The 14,093-nt window shown below is 39.8% G+C and overlaps 1 long non-coding RNA gene across 1 annotated transcript in view; it reads right to left on the reverse strand.

Moving 5' to 3' along the window:
* Positions 1–10,387, reverse strand: part of LOC112551230 — a 135,124-nt gene extending 124,737 nt beyond the window's left edge. Inside the window, exon 1 of the long non-coding RNA XR_003095457.1 lies at positions 10,129–10,387. This is a non-coding gene — a long non-coding RNA (uncharacterized LOC112551230). The remainder of the gene's footprint in view (positions 1–10,128) is intronic.
* Between the last annotated feature and the right edge of the window lie 3,706 nt (positions 10,388–14,093).

Here is a 14,093-nt window from a genome sequence, read left to right on the forward strand (position 1 = left end):
GCTGATGCACACCAGAGTTCTATTTGCCCTGCTGGCAGTCTCATTGCATTGTTGGCTCATGTTCATCTTCTGGTGAATTGTGACCCCCAGATCCCATTCAGATGCTGTGCCACCCAGTGGACCACCACTCATTGTGTAGTTATGATGAAGGGTCTTCCTACCCAGATGAAGAACCCTGCACTTCTCCCTGTTAAAACTCATCCAATTTCATTCCACCCATAAAACCAGTTCATCAAGGTTGCCCTGGATCCTTACCCTATCCTCTGATGTGCCTGCATTTTCCCACAGCTTGGTATCATCAACACACTTAATCAGTGAGCTCATCCCTCATCCAAGTCATTAATAAATATGCTAAAGAACATGGGTCCAAGCACTGATCCCTGGGGGACACCACTAGAGACAGCTTTCCAGGATGAGGCCATCCCATCGATTACAACTCTCTGGGATCAGCCTCTAAGCCAGTTGTCCATGAACCTCACTGTAGACTGGTCCAGCCCAGTACCCTCCAATTTAGTTGAGAGAATCTCGTGGGGAAACAGAATCAAAAGCTTGACTGAAATCTATGTAAATGTTATCAACCTCATGTTCCTCATCCAACTGGTTAGTTAACTGGTCATAGAAGAACAGCAGGTTTGTCAAGCATGATCTACCCTCAACAAAGCCATGCTGGTTGCTTCATAATAGCCTCCCAGTTACAAGCTTGTAACTGATGGCCTCCTTACCCCTTTTTTTCATTTTTTTTTCCCCAGGACCAAAGTCAGATTGACCGGTTTGTAGTTTGCAGGGTCACCCCTCTCTTCCCTAGAAATAGATACTGGAGAATTTCTAAGGCATCACTGAACATTATTGTCTTCTCCAAGATGTATCCATTTTGGTTAGGGGAAGAAAGATCATGTGAAGATTGGAATACATTTAACTGTCACAGAGACTATTAGTAGCTACACAAACTTATCAAGGAGCTAGAAGATCACCTGAGTTTAAGGGTCCCATTCCCCTCTTATGAGGAAACCTTTATAAAATATAATGGAAAGAAGTTATATTGATTCATCCCTGCAGTTCAAAGTCATGAAAAGGAGTTTCAAATATTAGCTTACCAACAAGGAAAATATATTTATAAGTGGTTACAGGAAGGCATCTCAGTCTCAGCTGCACCTCAGGAGAGAAAATAGAGAATATAAAAGGTGGGAGAAAGGGTATCCTCCAAGGTTGCTTTTTCTTCCTCTTATATTGTGCTGCCTCAGGGTTACTCTTGCTTTCCAACTCATTGACTCCTATAAGAAATGCTGGATAAAATCTACAAACACCTCATTATCCCTGTTTTGTCCAAGTCTCTCTTTCCTCTCCTACCTATAAACAACAAATTTAAAAAGCAAAAAATAAAAACACAAACAGAAATACCACACACATGTCTACATACTACTCTTGAAGGCTGTGAAATAGACACACCTGTGATGTAGACATCCCTAGGTGTGGAGTTCATGGTGCTTGGCATAATGATGAGATGCAACACAAACTGGAAAGTTACGTGTGTCCCTGAAGTTACACTTTCAAACTCCCAGAGACTGAGAATAAAGACCAGCTTCCTATAAAAGTGTATATGCAGTGTATAATTATTTCAACTCAAAGACATACACATCCACTTATGTGACAGCTATTTTCTTAGGTAAATGATTAGGGACCAACAGAACTAAAATTACGAGATACTACACCTTGAGCTAGAGAAGCTCTTTAGCTGTGGCTTTAATAACTTGTATCTTCTGCAGATAGGGCACAGATGGAGGACCTGCAACACACACTTATCACTGGATTACACTTAACCTTGTACACTGCAAGTATTCCTATGGAGATAAATAAAACTACTCACTGTGAATGAAATTAAGCACTCTCAAATCCAGAAAAGACTACCTGCATAGCTGAATAATATTATATTCTTACGATAGAATTGTTATAGTTTATCATGCATTTTGCTGAAAATAGGAACTTTACTATTTTCTTGGCAAATAGTTGGTTGCTCCTTGTTTGAATGCAGAAAATGTTTTATGGTGAAACTCATTCCAGGCTCCTAAGGCATGGCTTTTGTTTTTGGTCAAAGGTGAATGTATTCCCCATGCTACTTCTGTCCTGAGGCTCTCCCTAAGCAGATTCTGTCAACTGTACTAAACTTCTGTTAGATTATGCCATGATTTGGTCATGAGGGTTAGTATTCTCCTGGGATTCATCTTTAATTAAGTGCTTTTCACAAAGAAAATAACATTTTTTTTCCAGTAGCACAACAATAAAAAACAATAACGCAGTGACTATTTGTAAACTGGCCAGAAGTAAAGTAAAAAAAGTGCACGCAATCCAAAGACCAAAAATTAAAAAAAAAAAACTTAGCACCTAATCCTGTGAATGCATCCAACTCATGCTGGATAATGAGCTTGAAGACTTAAAACCCCCTTGTGTCCATGAAATGTATTCTGTTAACAGAATTCCAGTTTAAAAAGTTCCTATGTCTCAAAGCAGTAGACCATTTACAACAGAGGTACTTTTTTTAAGATTGCTGATTCATATTTACCATGCTGTAACCTGCTTTACACCTTCTGCTTAAATGGTGTTCCATTGACTCATTGTGATTGCACTACCTTAGAGTCATAGGGCAGAGATGGTATCACCAACTCACTACTAACCCAGGCTGTGTTGGACACTTAAATGTAATGTGTCAGGAGCCTAAGATGTAATTTACAGGCTAATCACACCTTAAATAGTAGCCCAGCTATTTGTGCAACCTAGGTGCAAAAAATGTGGTAAATAAGCCAAAATTATATATGAAATAATGTTGTGGCTCATTTGTATCATGCCTTAAACTGAAGGTGTAGACCAGACCTCTCAAAACCCCACATGCTGCCCAAATGTAATTTTATAGTTCCCCATACATGGGGTGTTGGGAACTGGGTTGCTGCAGCCTAGTGCCTGGCTCTCTGGGCACTGGGAGCTATAAAACCATGTGTACTTCCCAACTGATCAGCACACAAGGTTTTGACATGAAGAAATAAGCAAACATTTGCTAGATAACAAGGCTGTAAACTTTTATGCACAGATTCTATTCTACCTATTTGGCATGTAAATAAGCTTGGGTGCTTAAATGCTTTCCTGTTCCACCCAGCTCTAGTCCCTGAAAGACTGTTAATTGAAAAAGATAGATTCCCCATCCTCTTCCTTGCTGTTTTTGAGACAGAATCTTAAACATAAGATAGCAGTATGTTAAATAAGTTCATTCATTTAATAGATTGTCAGGGACTTTAACAGTGTGGAATAGAATTGCATTTAGATGCCTAAACCCAACTAGATGCATAATAAATAGATTAGGATTTGGCCCTTAGTATGTCAGCTGTTCCACCATAGCTGCTTGTGTGCACCCATGGTAAATAAGAAATAGATTACTGTCAGTTAAAGTTGAGTAGGCTATCTTACGTTTCTTGGGGTAAGAGTGCGCACACAAGCAACTGCTGTAAAGCAGCTATCATGCTCTAAATTGGTGCCTACTTTATTTCATAGCAACCTGTTCATGTGCCTATATATTTAACAATTAGCACTAATTATACAAATCTTAATGCTGGGGCTGGGGGGGGGGGGGATGATGTCTCCATGAAGCTAAAAATCTAATGAAGCACCATAAGATGCAGCAGTTATACTGGCATATGCTAGTCAGCTTGGTGAACTAATGATATACCTATTAAAATGTGCATCATGGGGACAATGATATTTTCATGTAATGAAACTACATAACGGCTTAAACCAACATATTCTTACAGTAAACTGTTCAGGTCTGAACAGTGGTGAAAGTTACTAAAGGCCCCCGGCAGACTTTCAATTTAAGATGTGATGCCATCTACTCCTTAATCCCAACAGTAGCACATCCTGCTATGCTGCATGTGCATAGCAAAATACAGGATTCTGGGAAACTAGGGATTAGATCCAAGTCATGCCTTACTCAGGATTGTGAGCCTGGGCTCTCCCTTCACTAGCAAGTAGAAGCCAATCAGCTGATTGTCAGTTGGGGCTCGGAACCAAACGGATCCCTGGTCCCTTGCCTATGTCAACAATGGACTTGGGACACAGGGAGCTTGGCATCGAGCTGTGGCAGCCTCGTGCCAGGCTTCCCATGTACTGGGAGCTTTAAAACAATGTCTGTTGCCCAAATAAATAGGATGTGTGGTTTTGAAAGGTCATGTAGTCAATCTATAAGATTAATGAGTTGACCAATTTTTAGATACAACAACTTTCTCTTAATAGTGTGATCCAACCAAATTAAAATACTTTAATGCTCTTATTATTTTTTTTAATCTCTTCTCAGAAATGTGAGCTAATAGTAAGACACCACTCAAAAAAAATATCATTTATCTATCCAGCTATTAACATTCAGGATGATAAGCTGTGTACAATGGTTCCCTAGAAAAACACACACATATTGTTAGCACTAGATAACATTTTGTGGGAAAATACTTGTGCATCACTCTCTGAGCTTATCAAAACATCACTTAAAGATGTTTCTATATCGGTGAGAACTACTTTAATTTCCCACCAATAATGGCAATATCTGGGTAGAATCAGGATTGCCTCAGACATAACATTATTTTAAAATCAACATTTTCAATTTCTCTTGTCTGAAAATAAATTTCTTGGACACACAGAAACACTTTCATATGAAAGCATAAAGTCAGATTTAAAACAGACTTATTAAAAATGGATAAAAATGTCAGTCAGGCATGATCCTCCATCCAATTTAAAATCAATTTAATAGTGATGTTACTAGAATTAAAGAAAGAAAGATAAAAATGAAGTCGTCTTGTAGAGAATCAGGCCAAGTGTCCTCTTAAATTAAAATATGCATGTATTACTGTGCATATAAAATTAAAACTTATGCCTACGACCTGAATGCCGAAAACATGGGCTACAAATCAATGTGGACACATTAATTTGTCAAAGGTGCTGATTATATATAGTTCATATACTAAAATGTTATCATTTCAGTAGCATGTGTTCACCCCTTCAAAAAACAAGCAAGCAAGCAAGCAAGCAAAAAACCCATTCAAGCTACCATCTTTACTTGACCCCAAATATAAAATAACCCCATAAATAATTAGATTCTATATATGGAAAATGTATACCTTTGTTATAATTTTTCAGGTGTTGAAGCTAATTATTGGGAGGTTTGTCTTGAACTTGTTCCTATCCCATTGCTATAGAAGGTAAAACATATTTTTGGAGGGTCCCATGGTCCCCTTGCCTCTGCCCCCCCAACTTCTTCCTCCTCCAGCCCCATCCCCCCACTTCTATGTGTTTAGGGAGAGCAGGGTCTGACAGTAGAAGTGAGGGATGAATTTGAAAATACTGAAATACTCTGAAATAAACTTGCCTTTAGTAATTTAGTTAATCTAAAATTGATACATTTGATCTTTTTTGAAACTGCTACAATCTTTAGCATAAACATTCTGAAAATGCACTTTTAAATACCACTTTTGTACCAACTTATATATAGTACAAACTTTTAGTACATACTATGCCTGATATTAGTGCAAAGCCAAAAGTCATGATTCATGGTATAGTTCATTGGACTGGGCCTCAGCAGGGTCAACAGCATTTCAAGCCATGGTGACCCCACAGCTCAGTACTGCTCAATGTGCACATGTACTCCAGATACCCACCACAAAGGATACATGTGCTAATTACATGTGCCCCCCACTACATGTGCTCCCCATTCATGACTGGATCTAAGTGTTCTTTTCACAAGTCCTAGGATCCTCCAAAAATGTATATGCAGATGAGGCACAGGGCAACCTGGCTTGGCCACTCCTGGAGGGCAGGGCCACACTAATCATATGTGACAGCCTGTGAGGGGGTGAGAGGAGGATTGTGGGTGAACTGTTTTAAGAAACAGAAATAATTGTAAATGGGAAAGAAAGGTGCAGCTCAACTGTGGGAGTGAAGAGGACATCAAGATATATTAAACATAGTGGTGCACTGTGATTTGAAAAAGATTTGATACCAAGGAAGACAGAACACAATGGACACTGAAATAAACCTTATTCAGATGGGCTGCACAAATATATCCTGGTGGTAGTTTCCCATTAGCATCTTGGCCTTTTGGCCAAGATAAAGTGTTTTTGGCACAGGGTAGGGAAGTGTCAGGGCTGGCTCTGACCCTCCCAGTGCTGGTCTGGTATTGCAATATCTCCAGACAGTGCTAGTTCCCTCTTAGGGGAACAACTGTCCCCCTCCCCACCTTTTTTAAGGGCCACATACACAAAAAGAAGGATCCTGTCAGCATGCTTGCCCAATACGGGCTATGTGTTTTATAGTCCTGCTTAGTGTTGGCTGCATTTAATCAACTTCATACTTGGTTTGCAATACTGAGCACATGCTGCTTTTGGCAGCAGTTTAATGATAGGCAATTTATTAAATGAGGTTTCCTTTTATGCAAATAAGGGGCTTTTCCCCCCCTATGCTGATTGGGGTGGGGGGGAACCTTGTCTTTTATTCAAGTAAATATGTAGTTTGACTCTCAGGTAAATATGTACTTGGACACTCATTCTTTAACCTGGCTTCAGAACCCTTGCTTCTGAAACACCCAGGTTTCAACATATTGGATTTATACTTATTTTAGTTGGCATGAACCAAAAAGACATACCAGAGATGCCGATTTCAGTTCAGGATCTTGCCCATGTACTTTAAAGTATTGCATTTTAATGTGTAGCTAGACCTTACAAAACACATATTTGGATACAAGCAGCTCTACATTGTGAACATGTTTGAAGTAAGTCCCTACAGCATGTACACATAAGACTCCAAACATACATTTCAGCTACCATTCTAAGCTCTGAAATACTTGAGATGTAGATTAGAATATCACTTATTTCTTATTTTAAATCAAAGTCTTCTTCTAACTGTATATTTCCACTTTAAAAAATCCCCCCAAACCCCTTCACTTAATGATATTTATGTGAAATAAAACTCTTTATGGAAATGCTGAACTCCTTGTTGCTGACAGTAAAATTATAGACAACTTCACTGGGGCCAGGATTTCATCCTTGATTGTCAGTTTTCAATTTATGTAAAGCTTCAAAGGGGAAAAAAAAGTAATAACATGTTTAAAATCATATATATATGATACTACAATTCTATTTGCTAATCTACACAAAATCAAACATACAACAGCTGAATTCTGACCTATTATCCTAGATTTGCAGGGAAAAATCTGATTGGAATGTTGTGGTTCAGATAGGATTGCAGAGATTTGTAGGGGCATTAGAAGCCTAAACACAATGGCATAAAAAACAGACTTATTGTTTTCCTTAAAGTATCCAAAAGTAAAATCAAAGAACAGTGTTTCCTGTAATTTATTTCTAAACATTTAAAAAGGGGCCTTATTTCTTAATGTTCTATATATTTTTCACCAATCATATTTCAAAACCGATTTGTTTCCAGTCAGGGGGTTGCAGTGGTGCAATCACTTCCTCTTCTGGCATGTGTCTGAGCTCACAGACATGTCAGTGTAGCTCCTTCCAGACTTCTGCATGTGCCATAAGCTCTGAATTCACCAGCTGATTGGTGTAAAGCTGGCCACAGCCTTTGCTTTTACACAGCTCTGGAGCCCAGAGGGTGAGTTTTGCCACCATCTCTCATCCCCTTTTACTCTGCTGCTGAATTTAGCAGATTGAGTGAGGAGGGGATAGGGCGAACAGCAGCACCAGTTACCAACTCAGCTCTACAGCAGCAACTGCAGTCAGAGCCTGTACCAATCAGCTGGTGTGCTCAGACAGCTCATGGGCAGTACAGAGCTCCATGGAGGGGAGATGGCTCAGAGAGCTCACTGTGCATGCCGAAGTGGCTCCGGCTACAAGCCCCTCACCATCATCCTGGATCCATCCATGTTTCCAGTGGAGTAATAATTTTAGCCTTTTTTAAAAGTTAGCAGTGTTGGCTTGCTCACCATCTTCCCACCATTATAATTACAGATATTGACAAGATATAGATAAACTTCTGTGGCTTCAAGCATTAAGGTGATAGTCATCTTGTGAAATGAAAACTCATTTTTAAAGAGGATAGCTACTTCAGTATGAGATTTTTAAGCTGCAGACTTGCCAGCTGAGCAATTTATATGTGGCTTGGTCCTGTATCTTTAACTCCAGGAAGTTCTGCAACCAGTGTTGGCCTAAGGATAAATCCAGAAGTTCTTGAGAGCACAAAGGATACAATTTTACAAATGTGCAGGAGGGTACAACACAAAATAGAACACTAGCACCAAAAACAAGCACTGCCTACCTTCTTTCTTCAATCTATGCATTTCTATTTTCTTCATGTTTGTACTATGAAATGATCCATTTAAATTCAATCAGCTAAAAGATAGATCTACCTATAGATAGATCTACCTATATATTGAGATTGAGATGCAGGCAGTCCTCGACTTACAACGTTTCACACTTACAATGTTTATAAATTGACACCCTGTTTCAACTTTGATGTCAGTTTCGACTTTACAATGCTTGATCTCACGCCACACCACACCGGTGAAGGAGTTTGCTGTGTCGCCCATCTCCTGTCTGTCCAAACTTCCTTGGACACTTTCTTTAAGAAAGCAGATAAGACTCCAGAAAAACCGGCAGCCAAGACTCCTGAGAAGACTTCAGCCAAGAACCTTTCAAAAAGTCCTTCCAAACCAATATGATTGCTATTTACAATATAAATACATTAATGTAGCTATATTACTCATCTATAATTGATCGAGTACATAATTCTGGGTTATTTTTGGTGAAAACAGGGTATCGGACCTTGGTTCAGGAACCAATCCTCCATTTATAACATTGTTTCCTATGGGAAAAATCGGTTCTGAGTTACGACATTTTGGCTTAAGACATGGTTCTCAGGAACCAACTGTGTTGTAAGTCTGAGGACTGCCTGTATATGCATGCCTTCCCTGAAAGTTACTGGATGATAACCATAATGTAGAATGAAGTTCTACAGATTCTACAGGAGAACTCTTATTGAAAATTCCTGCATTTAGTACAGATATACTAGTCTCTCTCAGTGGATGACAAGGTCATGCCAATAATATATAAAAAGGTGGCAAAATTTAAGGTAAGAAATGGTTTTCATAAAGCTTGCTGAAGCCAAGAAGAAAAAGTGGTGATGCATGTATATTAAATAGGTAGCACAACAATGATACAAATTAACATCTAAAATGCAAATCAGATTGTACATTGCCACACACACTCTCTCTGTTAAAGTCTCAGGCTTGACTAATTGAATTGCCATTGATAAGATGTCACTTAAAGAGACATGTCTGCAGTGAAACATGGGTTTGCTGTAAATGACCTGTCATTAAAGGCATGGGTAATGTCCGTGTCCAGACTGAAAAATATCGTACCTCCCAGCAGTAAGCTCAGTAGGAGTTAAAACAGCAAGAATAGTGAAAAGTCAGTGTACATGATCCACCAGAGAATTATGCCTCAGGTGCTATGTTAATTTACTTGCTGGCATACATTAATTGAAACCAATCAATAAGGCTGTGGTACAGCATAGGGAATGCAACAGAAGTAATTGACTGCCACATTTATTCATGTTTTAAACTCAGAAACCTAGAATAATTTAGTCTAAGATTTTTCATTGTGTCAATACAGATAATTAATTAATTATTTGTCTACTAGTCTCCCCATCCTTATTATAGTAACTACGATCTCTTTTAAAACAGTTTCTGTATAAGTTAGACCACTATTGCTACATTTGTTAAATCGCATCTTTGATCAAAATAATTTGGAAATGTCTTTCAATAAACTAGGCCACAAATAAACATACACACATTTAGATACTGGAGAGTAGCATTAAACACTTAGGCCAAGATAGTTCATGATTATTATACTCATTCTCAGCTTTACACAGTAGCAACCAAACAGAGTGCAAGAACAGATTTAAAAAATACTTCAGAAACAAAACTAAGATTCAAAGTCATAAATCAAACAGCAAATAATAGCAGGTAGAATAGTTGGAAACACAAAGCATTTCAACAGCTCAAAAATCCATTCTGTATTTCTCATATCAATTATAATAGTTTTTAATTTTTAAAACATCAAGTGAAAATAATCTTATTACCTCTACTTGAAATCTTTTAGACCTTTATCAACTCCACCTTTAGTATTTGAATTCCTTTCTGTCTCAGCTCCCCAAGTCACACTTTCATGATCATAATACATACAAGACGCTGGCAACTTTTCTACAGGCATCAATAAACACAACCACCAAAAAGTCCATATTCATTTGCCAGTCTAGTTGAAAACCTCCCAGCTTCTTCCTGCCTCTAATCTGAGACTACGGAACAGTTAGACCTGATTTCTGCTATATTGCATCTGGGATTGTCTCTGCAACTAGGTAACCCTATCATTTTGATTCAGTAGCATTTGTTACATACTTTGGACAGGTGATGATGGTTATGGGCCAATGAAGAGTGAGACCTGCAAACTGCAGCTGTTGTTGTGAAGATTTTTTTGCATCTGCATCTCTGTCTGCAATAGTGTTCGTGTGTTTTACTGGGTTTTTTCCATCTTCTTGAAAGGTATTTCATTCTTTTTTGTGTGCCTCCTAACTATTCACTGCCTTTTTTTTCTATGTAATTAAGTGCTTAATTTAATGATGGGGGCTAAAGCCTCACCTGTTGTCAACTGACAAAGGCTTTATTAAAATCAGCCACTATGCTTACTTATACCAGCTAGGAATCTGGCCACCTGTCTTTACATCACTGTTGTCTGTAATTTATACCACATACTGTTCACTCCTTTGAATGTTTTAAGTATGTAAGGTAGTTTGTGACATGCATGAGATGCTATGCAAGACACAAACCTGCAATGCTACTTACTGAACACTCTGCTTATTGCAATTGCTTGAACCTGGCAGTGTTTGCAGACTCATATAGTTTGGTTTACATGAAAAAGAAGTGTGATGTTTCAGTCTGGGTAGAATTCTACTGCAATATTTTTATGGTGTCAGTGTACCTGTCTTATTTAATTTTTAAAAATCTCATTAGTTATATGATGGTTTCCATAAAAGTTTATTTGCTTTTGGTGTTTTGGAATATTAAAACAACACTAGCTAAGATCGTCTTGATAGAGACAAAAATACAGAAGAGGTGTGGGCAACTATATTTTCTATAGGTGATATGTGAGGAATAAATACAATAACTCTCCCTTTCCAGGGAAGTCTCTTGACTTACATATACCCTTTCTTTATTTTTATGACCCACTGACTATTAATGTTTTGCAAAGTGAAACATCTTCAAGAAAAGTATTGCAAGAATACCTCCACCCAAAAAATATTGTATGTTGTGGTGTTTATAATATTCCCTTGTATGTGGGGATATGGTTTGAACTCCCTCAGGCAAATGAGAGGCAAGCAATTTAATCACTAAATTCAAGAGCACTAGATGCAGCATCAGGGCTAGCTGTGTTTTAAACACATGACCCTTACACAGCTTTTTGAAAGAAAATGCTTATACATCTACCATTGGAACAGGTTTCAGGTTGCAAACTATAAAGGGAAGGAATTCCTTCTGAGTAAGATGCCCGAGTCCCAGAAAAGGCTAAGATTTAAAGTACGCTCCAACCTTGATGCTTCCTGTTAGCTAATTTAATGGCTTGCTTTCTGTTGGTCCCAGTGGGTCCAGTTCTGAGATAATTAAGGTTATGTCTTATCAACACAAAGCAGATTTATCCCACTCTGGTTTTGTGCACCAGCTCTGTCACTGGAGGTAACAGATTTGCTTTGGTGCAGTGCTATACCTGAGATAGTAAGTTTGGCTTTATACCAGAGCTAACTACTAACTAGTCCAGACTTAATACCCTGCTAACACATCTGTGCTGCTTCTGATACTGGGTATCAGCTGGTGTTATACACTGCCTTGCGCTGTATCAATATGCCCTAATTCTTCTTTTGAATTCCATAAGGGACTAGGTACCTAAGAGTTGCAGTGCTTAGGTCTCTTTTGGGACAGAACCTTATCTCCTCAGAAGAAACCCCCTCAGAAAAAAACATGATCAACTTTCCCTGATACTGCAGTATGCAAAGCAGGACATGCTTTGTAATAAATTAAGCCTGAATTTAATACAGCTCAGCGCATCCTGTCACAATGCCTCACATGGGCTTGGATTCAGGTATTTGGTGCCCATTGGCATCATCTCACCCCATCAATGAAAAGCACAGCAATGAGATTTCATGGAGTAGAGCACATATGATACATAAAATACTATGTATTGAGAAAATCAGCTGCAGTTAAAAAAAAATCAAATAAATATACTGGAATATTAATTTGATCTAAAGTGGAAGTGTATTGCATTGTTTCCAAACTAAACAGCTGTCTTTTCCACAGAATTCTCAAACAATAGATATACCACATTCCAAAAAAAAAGGACTGGATCAAAGCTGCTTCACAGAGTGGATAATTATTTTTTTCTTTAAAAGTGAAAAATCAAGATGACTAATTTACTGTATTCATTTACGATCCTAATGATGGATGAGAGCTAAAGACATTTCCCTTTTCCTGAAACAATAATAGGTAGGAGTTATGTATTCTGCTTGGTTTTTTTCCCCCTGTGCAGCCCGAGTGACATTATAATACTTAATTAACTTTTAAAAAGACCCTATCATGATTTCTGCCCTGTAGAGCTGCACTGCCCTGGAGCAGGAGTAAGGGCTAAAATATAGCTCAAAATTCTTGATGGTCACTATTCATTCCTGACAAAATCAAGATCATTCTCTAATCCCATTATTCTGGATTTAAACTTGTGCCATCTTTTCTTTGTCTGCTTGAAGGTGGTGCATCACAGCCTCCTAGATAAAATGTAGTGAATGGGGCCTATGGGACTTAAGAGCTCATGTGTTTACTAGATGTGCACCAATATATTGGTCACATATTGGATTGGCACCAATAAAAGGAAAATTAAGATTATTGGCTGTCAGCTTTTTTTTGGCCAGTGTAGCCAATAATGTCACTGATAAATGTTGCATGCATGTGCACAACTATAGCATGCAAGTGGTCAGAAATGCAGCCTGGCAGCTTGGAGAGCAGCAGCCTGCTGGTAAGTCTGTTGGGGGGGAAGGGGCATGGGAGAAGGAAGGGGTGTGGTGGGGGCAGATTGAGGCCCCCAGGTGAGGGAGGGAGAGGGGCAGGGTCAGTTGTTGCCCAGCAAGGACAGCAAATGGGACCCTGGGGCTAGGAGTGGGACATAACCATGAGTGGCTCATCCAGGGGATGTAGGAGGGGCATGGGGGATGGATTCCCACAGCTGCACTCATCCTCTGGAGAGACTTGGGGGCAGAGCAGAGTGCTGTGATGAAGGGTAATGCTATAGGTTTTGGGGGGCTATAACCACCCCAGAATTCCCTGTAGCCCCTCCCCCATAGCCACCCCTCCCAGCACCGCTGCCCACCCTGCACAGCAGAGCCTGCCCCACTCCCAGGCCTGGACCAGCTCCCCCACTGGGAAGAGACTGGCACAGTCCCTGGCCCCAAGCCTGTAGCGAGCAACCTGCCCTTACCCTGTACACAAGTCCAGGGGGGCACATGCCCCCTATGCCTCCCCTGGGGGCGCACACAGCAGCAGGGAACCATCCTCCTTCTTCCTTCCCCCCCAAACAAACTGCTTGCACCTCCATTCTGTTCCCAGCTCTTGGGTCCCATTCATTGCCCTGGCTGGGCAGCCCCAGCCCCAGCCCCAGCCCCAGGCCCTGCCCATGTCCTTGTCCCTGCCTCACTCCCTCCCTCACCATGGGGGCCTTGATCTGCCCCCCCCATGCTCCTTTCCTCCCCCACGCCCCTTCCCCCCACAGTCCCCTGGCAGAGCACTGCTCTCCAAGCTCCTAGAGTGCATTCCTGTAAATAAGCTATTGGATTAATATTGGCTGGTTAATAACTGTCCAAGTATTGGACAAGAAAATCTTTATTGGTGCACTCCTAGTGTGCACTTCTTGTTATGTAGTCTCACCCTAGGAGGGAATGGACCATGTCTTATTAAAGATAAGCTTGGTGTTTTGCAAACAAACAAGCAGATCCATGTCCTGAACTATTAA

The sequence above is a fragment of the Alligator sinensis genome, unplaced genomic scaffold (assembly GCF_000455745.1).
Source record: "Alligator sinensis unplaced genomic scaffold, ASM45574v1 scaffold202_1, whole genome shotgun sequence".
Lineage (NCBI taxonomy): Eukaryota > Metazoa > Chordata > Crocodylia > Alligatoridae > Alligator > Alligator sinensis.